Source organism: Pseudonaja textilis, chromosome 2, assembly GCF_049901715.1.
Source record: "Pseudonaja textilis isolate UNSWEBS1 chromosome 2, rPseTex1.2, whole genome shotgun sequence".
Lineage (NCBI taxonomy): Eukaryota > Metazoa > Chordata > Lepidosauria > Squamata > Elapidae > Pseudonaja > Pseudonaja textilis.
The window spans coordinates 240,757,544-240,772,090 of NC_141991.1; the positions used below are offsets into that span (position 1 = coordinate 240,757,544).

At 42.4% G+C, this 14,547-nt stretch overlaps 1 protein-coding gene across 6 annotated transcripts in view; it reads right to left on the reverse strand.

Annotated features, from left to right (window-relative positions):
* The window catches only part of ZNF532 (zinc finger protein 532), a 79,687-nt gene that overhangs the window by 32,988 nt on the left and 32,152 nt on the right, over positions 1-14,547 (reverse strand). The gene's annotated exons all lie outside the window — the stretch shown is intronic.

Consider the following 14,547-nt stretch of genomic DNA (forward strand, 5'->3'; position numbering starts at 1 on the left):
AATCAACTCTCCAGACTTGAGAACTTTATTTAGGAAGTTCTAACAACAAAATGGAGAATGAATATTACCCAGGCTGTCTTTAGTTGCTTAATGGCTAGGTTGGTAAGGAAAATTTTTTCATTGAGCTAGGGTGGACTAATAACATGTGAACATCAAAACCCAGAGAGCCGTGGCCAGGAAAGTTAATTTTAATCCAAAGCTGCCCCAGATTTGATTGGGGTCAGTCATGTTGTCCAAGCCGTAACCCAATAATTTTTAAATCCCAACTAAATCACTTCTTAAAGATGGAAAGTAGTTTTAAAAAGCAAAGTTTCATTACACAACTCACTGGCAAAGTCCTGGCAGCCACAAAATTGTTTGTTGTAACACTGAACACCTGGTGTCACTGTCCCCTGCTTAGGCAATGGGGCAGGAGCTAATGATAGCATGGAGTTTGCCAGCTTTCTTGTCAGGGAAGGTCTTAGGAGATACTAAGTTCATTCTGGACTGAGCGGAGGTGTATTTATCAAAGTTGATCCAACCCATGTGGCTAAATGCTACCAGAATTAGTACCAAGTAGCTCTGACTCAGGTAGTGATTGACTGCATGAAATGTACTGCGCAAAAGAGGCCACTCTTCACACAGCAATCCAGAAGAGGAGAATGAATGTCATCCATCTCTCACACACACTTTTTGTACCCATCACTGCCTCAGAAGAGGACAGCAAGACCAGGGAACAGCAGCAGACCAGGAAGCCTGAAGAGCCAAATCCATAAATCCATACTACCTGATCACTCTGGGACAGCACATAAGATAGCAGGAACAGTGGGAATGGTTACAAATACAGGGAAGGCAGCCATCTTTGACTGGATACACAGGGAAGGTGGTCATCTTTGATTTGATATACTGAGTTCACTGCATGAAGGCCTCCATTTCTGGGAGCAGGTCCTTGATCCATTAGGGCTGGCCCTTCCTAAAAAAAAAATTCTCGGATTGTTATGCCACTGGGGGCTCTCCCCAAGGTGATACACACATTTAATTACATTACTTTCACCTTTAGACTCCTCCTCCTCTCCCAAATCTCCAGGAGAAACAAGTTGTGGAGTTGTGAGAACATAACATAGATGTATCACTTCTGTCTTCTCCTCGCAGCTCCCCACAAGCACATCAGGTGTCCTGTAAAGCATCTGTTTGAGTTGAGATGACAGTTGTCCCTTCTGCAGGAATCTGCTTATATCCACCACTTGTGTTTTGTATCCTGATCAGCGTTGCTTTCTTTAGTTACTGGAAAGGAGCCAATATATTTTGAGTCTAATTTCTTGGAAGGTCTCACAGAATTTAAACTTTTTGAAGAAAGTCACATTAAATCTCCTCCTGCAATTCTAGTCTTCTCACGTCTGTTCAACTGCTGCTTTTTTTGTACATATCTTTGCCAGTTTGATCTGTTTCTTAAAGAGGCTTTGGGATTCTTGCTTCTCATCGAAGAAATCTGTGGTGTGAGGAACAGCACTTTCTTGTCTGGATGTTGGTATAACAAACAGGTAGAATTCATGTGTTGCCTGGAACAAAGACACACCAATAGAGTGTGCAGCATTATTGTAAGCAGTCCAGTTGTCTTGTTGGTAAGAAATGTGGCATTTTAAATATTGCTCCAACGGCTTTTTAGCTTTCCTGTTGAAAGCCAGAAGGGTAGATGAAAAATGAATTTTAATATTTAACAATTGCAAGAGGCCCTTCCCAAAATTGGAAGTAAATTGATTACTGCTATTAGTTATAACATAATTGACTAATCCTCTATATCTAAAGACATTCAAAAAAAATGAGCTATTTTGGGGCCATTAGGAGACCTTTGCAAGAAATGAAATGGTCCAATTTGGTAAATAAATCCATTACTCTCAGTATGGTAATATAACTCTGCACCAGGGGAAGATCAGTGAAGAAATCTAGAAAAACAATATTCCTTGGGGGTTTAGAGTTGAAACAATCCTGCTGACTTACCAGGGCTTGGCTTTCCTCTTTGACATACATGACCAAAGGAAACCTAACCCCTTATATCTCCATGGATGCAGAACCACCAAAATTATCTGAGGGCTCTTTGTTGGGTTTTGAATATCCCTATGTTTGTTGCTGTGGCACAGGTACTTCCTCCTTTGGAGGAAGAGGCACACAGTATACAAATGTCCATTGAGCAATACCTGCCCTTTTGCCATTGTGAAAAAGTGAAACAGTACCTTGTTAGGTTTCCTTGAATTCATTTACCTGGGCTCTGGAGTATGCATCCTGCTTCTGCTATACCTTAATGCAATCAGAGATCAACAGCTTGCCTTACTGCTCCCAACCTTTTGTGTTGATCTGCCTTAGGGTGAAACTCAAAATTGCTTGGTTGCAGGATTGTTGCTGGTGTGTGTGTGAGAGAGAGGGAAGCGGGGAGGGGGAGGGAGTTTAAGGACATTCATCTTCTGGCTTGTATGAGAAGCTTGTTGTGAGAGCCTGGGACATATGAGATGTAAATGTCAAATTGAGAGAAAGCTTCAAGGAGTGAGGGCTGGTGAAGTTTCCCTGAGATGCTGTCTGGGATCAAACTGGGCACTTGTTGTCTTGGTGATCCATTGCTTTACAAGTTCTGCATCTTATTATTAACAGAGAACAGATAATCAGAGTTAGAAGGGACCTTGTAGGTCATCTAGTCCAACCCCCAGCCCAACACCATTTCTGAGACCCTACACCATTTCTGACAGTTGGCAGTCTAATCTCTTCTTGAAAGCGTCCAATGATGATGCTCCCACAACTTCCAAGGACAACTTCTGTTCCATGGGTTGATTGTTCTTGCTGTCAGAAAGTTTCTCCTTATTTCCAAGTTAAATCTCTCCTTGTTCAGTTTCCATCCATTATTCCATCCATTATTGTGGCTGGCACTTTTACTGGACACGATCTGGCTATGTGTCCAGGGGTCTCACTATAAAAACATAGTCCTTGTTCTTTTCTTCTTTCTTTTTCTTCTATCCCAATGACAGGGATATCTTAGTTGCTCCAATTTGCTTGGGCTTTCCCACGCTGTATTCTGAAGTCACTGGGAGGAATGACCCAATGGGGGAAGATAGACTGTAGGTTCTTTCCTCCTTCCTGTTTCTCCTCTGCCTCAACCCCTTCAGTTGGGCATCCATAATTATACCACATTGAAAGAGCTCTTCCAGGATATTTGTGGTACTTTGTCTCATCAGTGTCATCTCTCTGGTCATCAGAGCTCAGTTGTTGCATCCTACATTCTCCCATGAGCTGTTCAGAGCATCCAGTAGTGGGAGGTGCTTCAGTCTCTGCATTGTCTAGGCTGGGCTTAATTTGTGGAACGCTCCTCCTCCTCCACGGGACTCCTCCCCAGCGTTCCCCAGTTTCGGCTCAGCCTCGTTGTGGATAGGCAGTGCTTTTTGTTCTTCCTTGGCCGAAACAGGAGTATTACTCAGCAGGTTTGGATATAGTCCAGTTCGTTTTTTTTTCAGGCTTTTAGCCTCCAAATCACTTTACAATCTCCCAACGTTAGCTCTCTCCATCTGGTCGTCAGAGATCATTTACATTTTCGGGCAGCGCTGTTTCGCACCCGAAGCAGTGGGCGACTTCGGCATTGCTCTGAGCCCCCCGCATCTGCTTGTTCTACCCTCCACCATTGTGATTCCGCATTGCCTTTCTTTATATTGGCAATAGCGGCGTGGGCATTTTTACTCTCATCCGAGTCGTATCGTTGAGTTTTCCCCTCAGAACGCTGTCTTGGTGCGGAAAGCAGTAAGAATTCTTTCCATCCCTTCCCCCGCCGTTCCTTTTAGCCACAAGGAGAAGCCATCGGAGGCATTTCCCCACGCGGTGGGAGTTTGTTGCTGGGAAGCGTGCGCGCGCCAAAAATAACGGCCATTATTTTTGCCTTTACTTAAAAAACAAAACTGTGTGGCGGCGCTATTTGTAACTCGAGCTGTGTGAGGTAGTTTTCCTTCCCGATCAGAGGTTTTTCCTTCTGATAACCTAAGGAATTATTACACCTCATTTTCTTATTAGATTCGAAGCCACCCGTGTATTATTGTTGGCTTAACCCTCACAGCCTTACCCAGCAGCACAACAGCGAGCACCCAGGCCCGTGTCCGCCTGTGCAGGGAAGCTGTCGAAGGCCTCTCTTTATTATCTTGGCCTTTCAGGCATTCTTTATTTGGCTGTTTGCATATTCACTCTATCAAGCTGTTTCTATATATATATATATATATAATATATATATATATATATATATATATATATATATATATATATATATATATATATATATATATATATATATATATATATACACACTATCTATATATATATATATATAACACACACACACACACACACATACATATATACATATACATATACATATATATATATACATACATACATACACACACACACACACACACACATTTATTTATATCTATATCTATATATTGGTGACTTTCATTCACTCTAATAATAATAATAATAATAATAATAATAAAATATTCAGTATTAATATCTTAATAAGGAAAGATATCATTACTGTGATATGATTCATATTATATATACATATATCTTAATTGAAAAAACAAAACAAGGGTATAAGATATTATCAGGGCAACTGGTCCCTTCTTGGATTAGGCCCCTGGGCGTGCCAACCACCTCAACCGTATCGCTTTGAATAACGAGCATACTGCATTTCTTTCAATTCAAATGGCAGGCGGTAGTAGCTCTCAGACCTCAACATCAAGGGTCAAAGCTAAATCTCAGCACAAATCCAAGCAGACAAAAGGTCATTCTAAAGCTTCAGAAAAGGATGCCAACAGGCGCCATAAAGCATTAGAAAAGCAAATAGATAGGTGTGCAAGGGAGGCACACAGGGCCTCACAGGACCTTCTGTCCCCCCAGTCCAGTACCGTCTACCTCTTCCCATCCTCCCCCTCCCCTAGATCTCTCCCTCTCATCCAGACACAGCTTGGTTTCCCAGAGTCAACAGGCCCAGTTACCTGGAACACAGACCATGAGAAGGGCTCCTGAAGCTACATTCACTCTGACGGCTGCCAGTCTTCGACAGGACCACATTCTTCCAGAGGAAGTTCCAGAGAGAATGAAGGCGTGGATGGAGCTGGCAATCCACCGGGGAATTGCAGCAGGTCTTCAACACGCAGTTCTGACCAGGGAATACCCAGTAACCACTGACTATGATTCTCAATCTCTAAGGTCGTTGACCAGATCGGAGCAACATTATACCCAGGTACAGTTTCAGGGGGACATGCCACTCCAGGGACCGCAGGAGGAGGAGGAGGCAGAAGAAGTGGATCACATTGATCAAATGGAACAGATTGGGTCAGGATCAATTCAAGACAGTGACCCGGCCCTGTCAGAAGCAGACCCCCTAGAAAGTGGGATGTCTGAGGATGAGGGCCTTGTTCCTGATCAACCAGTATTTTCAGGCTTATTCTGCCCACAACTATTCAGATCACTTTTGTTTAAGGCAAAAAACATTGCATGCCTGAACAAGTCGGCCCCTTCTACCACTCCAACTCCTTCAGAAGTGGGACCAGAAGATCTAATTTTCAACCAACTGGTAGTCGAGGCAGATGTGATTCCAGTTCCTCACATGTTTTCAGACCTGGTACAGAAACAGTAGGCGTCTGCAGCAGTGTACCCTGCCCCCACGGGATATGACAGGAAATATTTTAATCTGGCCCCTGATTTCTCAAAATTATTGAATACTCCCGAGGTAGATGAACCTATAGTGGGATTAGCGTCCTCGTCCTCCATTCCCAGTGAAGTGCTGGAGGCATTAAAGCCGGATGAAAAATGAGCCAAGCTTGCCCTACGCAGGGCCCATCAGTCTGACGCATGGGCCATCAGAGCGGCCATGGCCGCTTCCTTCTTTACCCGTGCTTCTCTCAGGTGGCTCTGTCTCTTACGGAATCATGTCCCCAATTCCAACATTAGAGCACACCAAGATATTGAAAAACTTATAGCAGCCGCTGAATTCTCACCTGACGCAACTTATCATGCGGTCAAGTTTTCAGCCAGGGCCATTACCTCACATGTCACAGCGCGACGCTTACTATGGTTAAAATATTGGCAAGCGGACATTAAGCACAAATGCAAGCTGGCTTCATCTCCTATTGTGGGAGACAGATTCTTTGGTCCTACCCTTGACCCGCTGCTAATTGAAACCTGAAACAAAAATTCTACCTTGCCTTTTTCGGAAGTCAGATTCTAGAAACCCTCAGTCCTCAGTCAATAGCTCACAACCCAAGGCCGCTGGTGCGCCATAGAACAGTCGTGCAGCATAAACTGGCTGGAGCTTCGAGCAGTACACCTGGCTCTCCGCAGCTTCCTTCCACAAGTACGCAATCAGCACATATTAATATTGACCGACAACGTAACAGCCAAAGCTCACATAAACAAACAGGGGGGCACACAGTTGAAACATCTCATGCGGGAAGCGGAGCACTTGTGTTGTTGGGCGGAGAGCAACCTACTTTCCATCAGAGCAGAGCACATTTCGGGCCTGTCGAATACACAGGCAGACTGGCTAAGCAGGGCCACAATCAATCAATCAGAGTGGCGCCTCCTTCTGACCCTTTTTCAAGAGGCGGTCAGGACATTTGGACAGTCAGTGGTGGATCTGTTCGCTTCCCCCCTCAATGCTCAGCTCCCGAGATTTTTTTCCAGGTACCTCTCGAAGGAGCGGAGAACTTCAATTCGCTCCGCCGTCATTGGCCCCCGGGACTTCTGTATGCATTCCTGCCACTTCCACTGCTTTCCAGGGTCATCCAGAAACTGCTAGACGAGAGGGAGGAGCTGCTTCTAGTAGTTCCTTACTGGCCCAGACGGCCGTGGTTTGCAGACCTCCGCAGTCTATCCATATCAACACCATGGAGAATTCTGCCAGACAGGGTCTTGCTAACCCAGGGACCCCGTCAACATCCGGACCCTCAATGGTTGTACCTGACCATCTGGAGGTTGAGCGGAGTCATCTGAAGAATGAAAATTTTTCCAACAGAGTTATCACCACCATCCAAGCTGCCAGACGCCCCTCAACAATTCGCATTTACAATGCCACATGGTCCAGTTTCTGCAAATGGTGTACCAAGTCTCAAATTGATCTCATCTCTCCATCTGTGGCTCAAACCTAGAGTTCTTGCAAGAGGAACTTGACAAGGGATTATCACCTAATACGTTGAAAAGACAGGTGGCGGCCTTGGCATCAGTTCTCACTTGTGAAGGTCTACTATCTCTTTCCCATCATCCACACATACGGAGTTTCCTTCAAGAAGCCACAAATTTATGCCCTCCAGCGGTACACCGCTATCCCACTCATCGCACTCACTAAGGGCCCTTTCGAACCCTTGAAATCGTCAAGTCTCCAATTTCTGACATATAAAGTAGTTTTCCTTGTAGCGATCACTTCTGTTCGTCGTATTTCAGAACTTGCAGATTTGTCTATCAGACAAGATCTTTGTGTTTTCCATTCTGACCGGATGGTCCTTCGTCCTGATCCTACATTTATTCCCAAAATTAACTCGGTTTTTCATAGGGCACAAGAGCTGATACTTCCTAATTTTTGTCCCAGACCATCCCAAGGGTTGGAATTACAATGGCATAGGCTTGATGTGAGGCGAGCATTGTGAATATATATTAACCGCACAGCAACTTTCAGAAAAACGGAAGCCTTATTTGTGTTGTTTCAGCCCAACACTCAGGGATGCAAGGTCTCATCTTCTACAATAGGCCGTTGGCTATGGGCCGTGATAGTGAAAACGTATCAGACTCAATCACTGCAGGTGCCCAGGGGCATAACAGCTCATTCAACAAGGAGTGCTGCAACATCGGCAGTGTGGGCCACACAGGCACCAATAACTGAAATTTGTCGAGCCGCAACCTGGGCCTCTCCATCGCCATTCATTAGGCATTATAAAATAGATGTGTTTGCATCCCCTGAGGCCTCTCCTGGTAGAAGAGTTCTGCAATGGGTCCACAGGGAGCAGGAGGGGTTTCCAGACCAGACGAAGTCCCTCCCGCAGGACAGGCCAAGCTTTGGTATGTCCCACTACTGGATGCTCTGAACAGGTCATGGTTTGAGAAAGGGAGTTGGTGCTTGCCTGACACACCCGTTCTCTTTGAGCTATGAAGAGCATCCAGCCCCACCCTTTTTCCGTTTGATGGAGTCCTGTTTCGGCCAACGAATTTGTTAGGGCACTGAGGACAAGGGCGTTTATTTTTCTCATCTTTGCCAAAACTGGGGAACGCTGGGGAGGAGTCCCGTGGAGGAGGAGGAGCGTTCCACAAATTAAGCCCAGCCTAGACATGCAGAGACTGAAGCACCTCCCACTACTGGATGCTCTTCACAGCTCAAAGAGAACGGGCGTGTCAGGCAAGCACCAACGCCCTTCATCGACAAATAAATTGAAGTCTGAAATGTTTCCTTACTCTTTGCCTCAATAAGCAGTGTTGTCCACATGGCTGCTGTTTCCTTCATCAAACTCAGTGCAAAAGTTATTTTGGTGTGATCAGCGAGAAATTCCACTGGTCTGCCTGACATCAACAACTCACACCAGGCGACCAAAGCATGGAATTGATCCTGGTCCTCTCCAAGATTCTCCGGCAAGCATTGGTCAATCTGTTGAGAAGCTGTGGGTTGAGGCAAATTCTTCTCCGATTGCTGTGTTAGTTGTATCATGGCATTCTGTAAGCTAGTCATCTGTACAACTATTTGCTGTTCGTGTTTTAACAACATGGCTGCCAGATACTCAGCGGTTAACAGGGTTCCTTGAGGATTGGACGCCATTCTTGAAATTCCTCCCTTTGGAAAAGATTTAAGAGACTGGCAAGATTGAGTCAGCCCTCATAGCTAAACCAAACAGGAAACACAAGATGAACTAATTCTACTTTATTGTGAAGCTACATTAGCAGAATCTTGCAAGTCTGAAAACACAAACTTCCAGATTACATCATTTTTAACTGCTTATTTTATGGGGGTGGGGAGAATGTTCCCTAATTTTCTTTCTCTGAGCAATAAGCCACTGGCGGCTCCTGCCTCTCTTTGTCTATTTGCTTTCTAGGCAGCATCTTTTCCCTGTTCCCCAACGCCACCCACACATTCCATTACATCCACTGAGACAAAAAGAAATCAAAAGAGCTAAAATAAAAATTCAGTGACTTTGGGAGTAACGAATGTTTATTGCAATGCTGATCTCTACTTATAAATCAATATATACAAAAACGAAATACCACTCACGCATCATCACAAAATCTCCAGAACCGTACAAAGCCTACAAACTTGAAATTTGGCACATATGTTCCTCTTGGCTTCTAGGGGCTCACTAAGAAAGGATTTTTCGAAATGACCATCAGAGCATTAGTATTTTGTATATTGTTATTAACATGCTCTGATGCTAAGGAGTTCTATTCCCCCTCCCCACCTGAAAAGAAATCTGTTCCAAATGCAAAACAGAAGCAGAGGAGAGGAGGTTCAGTTTCACAGCAGCAACCAGCTTTAGTACAGAACAGTTGAGCTAAGCCACACCCAGGCTCCTTGCTGTCTCCTTCTTGCTTACACAGCAAATACTGTTTCAGTTTCCAAACAACCCTCAACTCTCTCACACCCTGACTGGATGCTAGTCAGATGAATACCAATGGATGCTGTAGGCAGAGGCAGATTTTTTCCCCCTTATTTTCCTCCCCCAAAACTAAGCCCAATCACATAGTTTCATAATGAAGCATGGGTACTAGAGCTAGTTACTCTATAAAAACTTTAGATAAGCTATGCAGATTTATTAATCCTAACAATAAAAAAAAGGGATTGTATCCCAGCCTTTTGCAATCTGATAATTTACAGAGGATGGATTTCAGCCTTCTGACTTCCCAGTCAGGATGACTAAATGGGGATCTTGAATTAGGGAATAAACGGAATGTTCTAATTGTAACTAATGGGAATTTTGTGAAATATGGACTTCTCATTTAGCAGCATTATAACTAGCCAGCATATCAAGTCCATGTGCACTAACAAAATTGATCATACAGACTATTTCACTAACTAAAACACAGCCATGCTAATGAGTCTTATTTAATTACCAGGAGTTATAATTATATCAGTCTCCTCTGAATTATTGGAAACATGTAATCCTTTGAGGGGATTACGTATTATATTGTTATATTCTCTGGTATGTTACTGTTCTGCCTGTTTTAAGGCAGAGAAACGCAAACAGGGATCTGGTGTTTTACTGAAGATATTTGTATCCCACGTTTAAAATTAATCTTCTTTTAAGCTAAATTGTCTTAGAAACTTATTTTTAATCATAAAGTACAATATTAAGGAAATGAAAAATGCAAGCTGGGCTGCCCATAAATGACCTTCCAGCTTTCATGTGTGATCAGCAGCATTTTTTCAAAGCTATCCAGAAACAAAAGTTTACTATTCTGGCACCACCACTAAAATGACACTGTCACAGCATACTTCCCATTCCAATGATATTAGCAGTGACCTGAAAGCAGTTTCAAATGTCAATAATGAAATTCAAGAGCTTCGTATGGCCCATAGTCCTTAAGATCATTGTTAAAATCTTGAATAGCATGGGGCCAGTTATTATAATATTATAATTAATGCTCAGAAATGAAATAGTATTGTATCATACCTTCTAAATCTCTCCTTTAAAAGCTTTAAAATTCTATTTGAGAATGAGGGTTGTAAAAAGCCTTCTAGTGAAAGAATGCTCTGTAGAACTGATCTAACCGCCCTCTTTTCATACATTATGCCTTTTTTCAATTTCCCTTCATAGCTGCACATCAATCAGCCGAACACAGTTGATGAATCCTCTGATTGGGATTCATATCAGCATGTCTGTTCCCCCCTCCCTTTTTTTTAGCTTTCTAGAGGGTCATGTTTATTCAGGAATTCATCCCTTGCAGAAGATGGGTAGCTGATAAAGCAACTACATGTCTGTAGATCAGGGGTGTCAAACTCAAGGCGCTTAAATCTGGCCCATGAAACAGCAAAGGACCAGCCCACGGTGCCTCTCTGCCAGCAAAAATGGAGCTCGGGAAGGCTGCCGTGTTCCCTGAAAGAGGGTTGCAGGAGGCCGTCACAGCCGAAAACTGAGATCAGGAGCCCATTTTCACAGAGCGCTCGGGCCGCCACAGGCGCCCCCAACACGAGTGACATGGAGCTGCCTATGCCCACCCTGTCCACACTCCCCCAAGGTCAAACACAACCCTAATGTGGCCCTCAATGAAATCGAGTTTGACACCCCTGCTGTAGATGAAGCTCCAGCTCAAATTATACAAGTGTAAAAAGAGAAAAAGACAGGTCCTCACATAATGATCACCTGTTCAGTGACCATTTGATCATACTATGGCACTGAATGAGTTTAACTTACAACCAGTCCTCATAACTATGTTGATCACAGCCAGCTTCCTACAAGCAAAGTCAATGGGGAAGCCAGCAGGAGATTACAAATAGTGACGATATGACATCCTCACTTAACGACACATGGTGATTTGCTTACTAACAGCAATTGGAAGTGCTGGAATTTCTGTTGCTAAGCCGCATGGTTGTGTGATGTTGGTTTTTATGACTGCATTGTACAGTGACAGAAATTCCAGTCACAATTATTACTGCTACTAACTATTAGAAGGAAAAGCGTGGGCAAAATATTACTGGCAAGGTTTTGTTGGCCATGACTATAACAACTAGTAATGTACCAGAATGCATTTCAGAAAATTATCCTCCTTACCCTAAACATTTAGCTTTTAATTGGTTTATAAATGCTTTTTCCCAGTGCCAAGCTGCCCTATGACGCCTACATAAATTTTATTTATGTTATATATCAATTGGGATCTGCCCAGAATTGATAGATGAGTCGCTATGCAGGTAGTCCTCAATTTACAACAGACCATTTAGTGATCGTTTGAAATTACAATGGCACTGAAAAAAGTGACTAATATCATTTTTCAAAATTACAGCTATTGCAGCATCCCCATGGTCACATGATCAAAATTCAGACACTTAGCAACTGATTCATATTTATGGTCGTTGCCATGTCCTGGGGTCACAGGTGATCAGCTTTTGAGATCTTCTGGTAAGCAAAAGCAATGGGAAAAACCAGATTCACTTAGCAAAGCATGCTACTAACTTATCAACTGCAGTAACTCACTTAACACCTGTGGCAGGAAAGATTATAAAATGGGAGAAAAATTCACTTAAGAAATGTCTCGGTTAGAACAGAAATTTTGGGCTCAACTGAGGTCATAAAAGTCAAGGACTACCTGTATAAAAGTTTTAAATAAATATGAAATCGAGGGAGGCTAGTGAAAAATGACAGGAACGCTTATTTTAAATGGAATTGTTCTCATCAATCCGCATTTATGACAAGCTAAAATAAAAACTATTCAGACTGAGAACCTATATTTATTCTTTTCTTCACCAGGAAGAAACATAAATACCTTCGAGGCATATAAGAGGCCTTGGATACCCCCCCCCCCCCACACCACCAATATATTGTCCAACAGTTTACAGTATTTTCTCTTTTTAAAACTTTGTGCTACATTTTTACAGTCAATTACCAGAGAAGGTTTAAGGAAATGAAGTACAGATAGATAGCTGGGCTTATCTCTTCTTTTGTTGTCAGTAAGTGGAAAATTATTTGGAAGAACATATATTAGCATTTGGGATGTTTCATTTGCATTGTTGCCACCACTGTAAACCCTTAATGCAAAATCCATGTTGGTAGAGGATATAGAGTTATTCCATCTATCCCATTAAAACCCATTTTGTATAGAAGATGTTAAAATCTGCCATGTAAAAGGAAAGAATTACTATGAATTGCCAACTTCACAAAACAAAAAAGTGACAAGCCTATATATCACAGCAGGCATATTGTTTACATGGACTTCATGCAAAAATATTGCTGAGGAGACTAAAGGCCAGAATAAGAAAACTTGATAGAAAAAGCTTAATTGGGATTTTTTAAAAAAAGGGGGGGGGGGAAATGGTTACACCAGTTGATTGATGAACTGGAAAGATCCCATAAATAAGGATATATGCATTATGCAAGTTGAGTAAATAGCAAAATTTGCTAACATTAATTCAAGCACTTATAAAAAACAGAAAATGTGTTAAGTAACTCTTGATTGTCAAAACCAAATGTCACATGAAAAAAACCCTTTAAATCTCAGCAAAGAATGGATGGTCTTTTTGCTGTCACTTTGCTTTTCATTCCCTCATATTTATCCATGTTGAAAATGTCCAGCATGGCATATTCAGTAATGGTGGTGGCTACCAAAGAAAACAGAACTTCCAACAAAACCTCTAACACAGCTATTTTTCAAACAGTGTCTTTCTATCGTGCGTTTTAAGATTTATAGGAATTGTTGCCTTCTGCACTTTTATTTTTATTTATATATTCCCTTTGTTATTTTTATAAATAACACAAGGTGGTGAACATATCTAATACTCCCCCTTCCCCCTATTTTCTCAGTAACCACAACTCAGTGAGGCAGGTTGCGCTGAGGGAGTGACTGGCTCAAAGTCACTGGACTGTTTTTCATGCCTAAGGTGGGACTAGAACTCACAGTCTCCTGGTGATTGGCCCAAAGGAACCAAGCCAGCTTTCATGCCGAAGGAGACACTAGAATTCACTGCTTTCCATTTTCTAGCTTGGTGCCTTAACCACTAGACCAAACGGTATTTTTTATCTGATAATCTAAGATTATCATGCTGGAGAAGATTATATGTAAACCTACTAGTCATATAATGGGGCCTGACGTGTAATTTATGTAACGCTTATTCTTACCCAATGGTGCTATTCAACGGGCTGTTAGTTTAATGATCGTGCGCTTCACCCAAACCGGTCTGAACCGGTAGAATCCCACCCGTTCTTACCATTGTCATCCTTTTTTTAAAAAATAGGTGCTTGGAGCAACAAGAACTAGAATCCCACCCGTTTTTACCATTGTCATCCTTTTTTTAAAAAAAAATAGGTGCTTGGAGCAACAAGAACTATCTGCAAAAATGCAGAAAAGGGCATGGAGAGAACAGTAGCATTTTTTTTCTAATTTGCTCCATTTCCATATCCTAACAAAACTAGAGGCAAGGAAAATGAGTTTGTTCCATAGTTATGTTTAGTCTATAACTTTCATTAGGAGATTCTGCGCTAACCCTGCAGAAATGTTTTACTGCACTGTTTCTCAACTTGTCACTTTAAGATGTGTGGACTTCAACTCCCAGAATTCTGGGAGTTGGAAGTCCTCAGTTCTTAAAATGGCCACAGTTGACAAACTGTTTTGCAGTTGACTTTGTCTTTTGTTTTTGAGCTATTATAACTCAGTTCTGATTTTTCAGTATAGATCTAAAGAGAAAACTATATCCTTATATTCTAAATAAATAAAGGGCTAATAAGTAGGAATTCCAAGCCACTTTTGCCCTTTCAAAGCAGTAACTACTTTTCAAGCAATTCCTCCCAAATTAAAATCCCCCTTCCACTGCTTTGCTATAAAGCTTGAAAGAAAACTTGGAAAAAGCCCCCATCC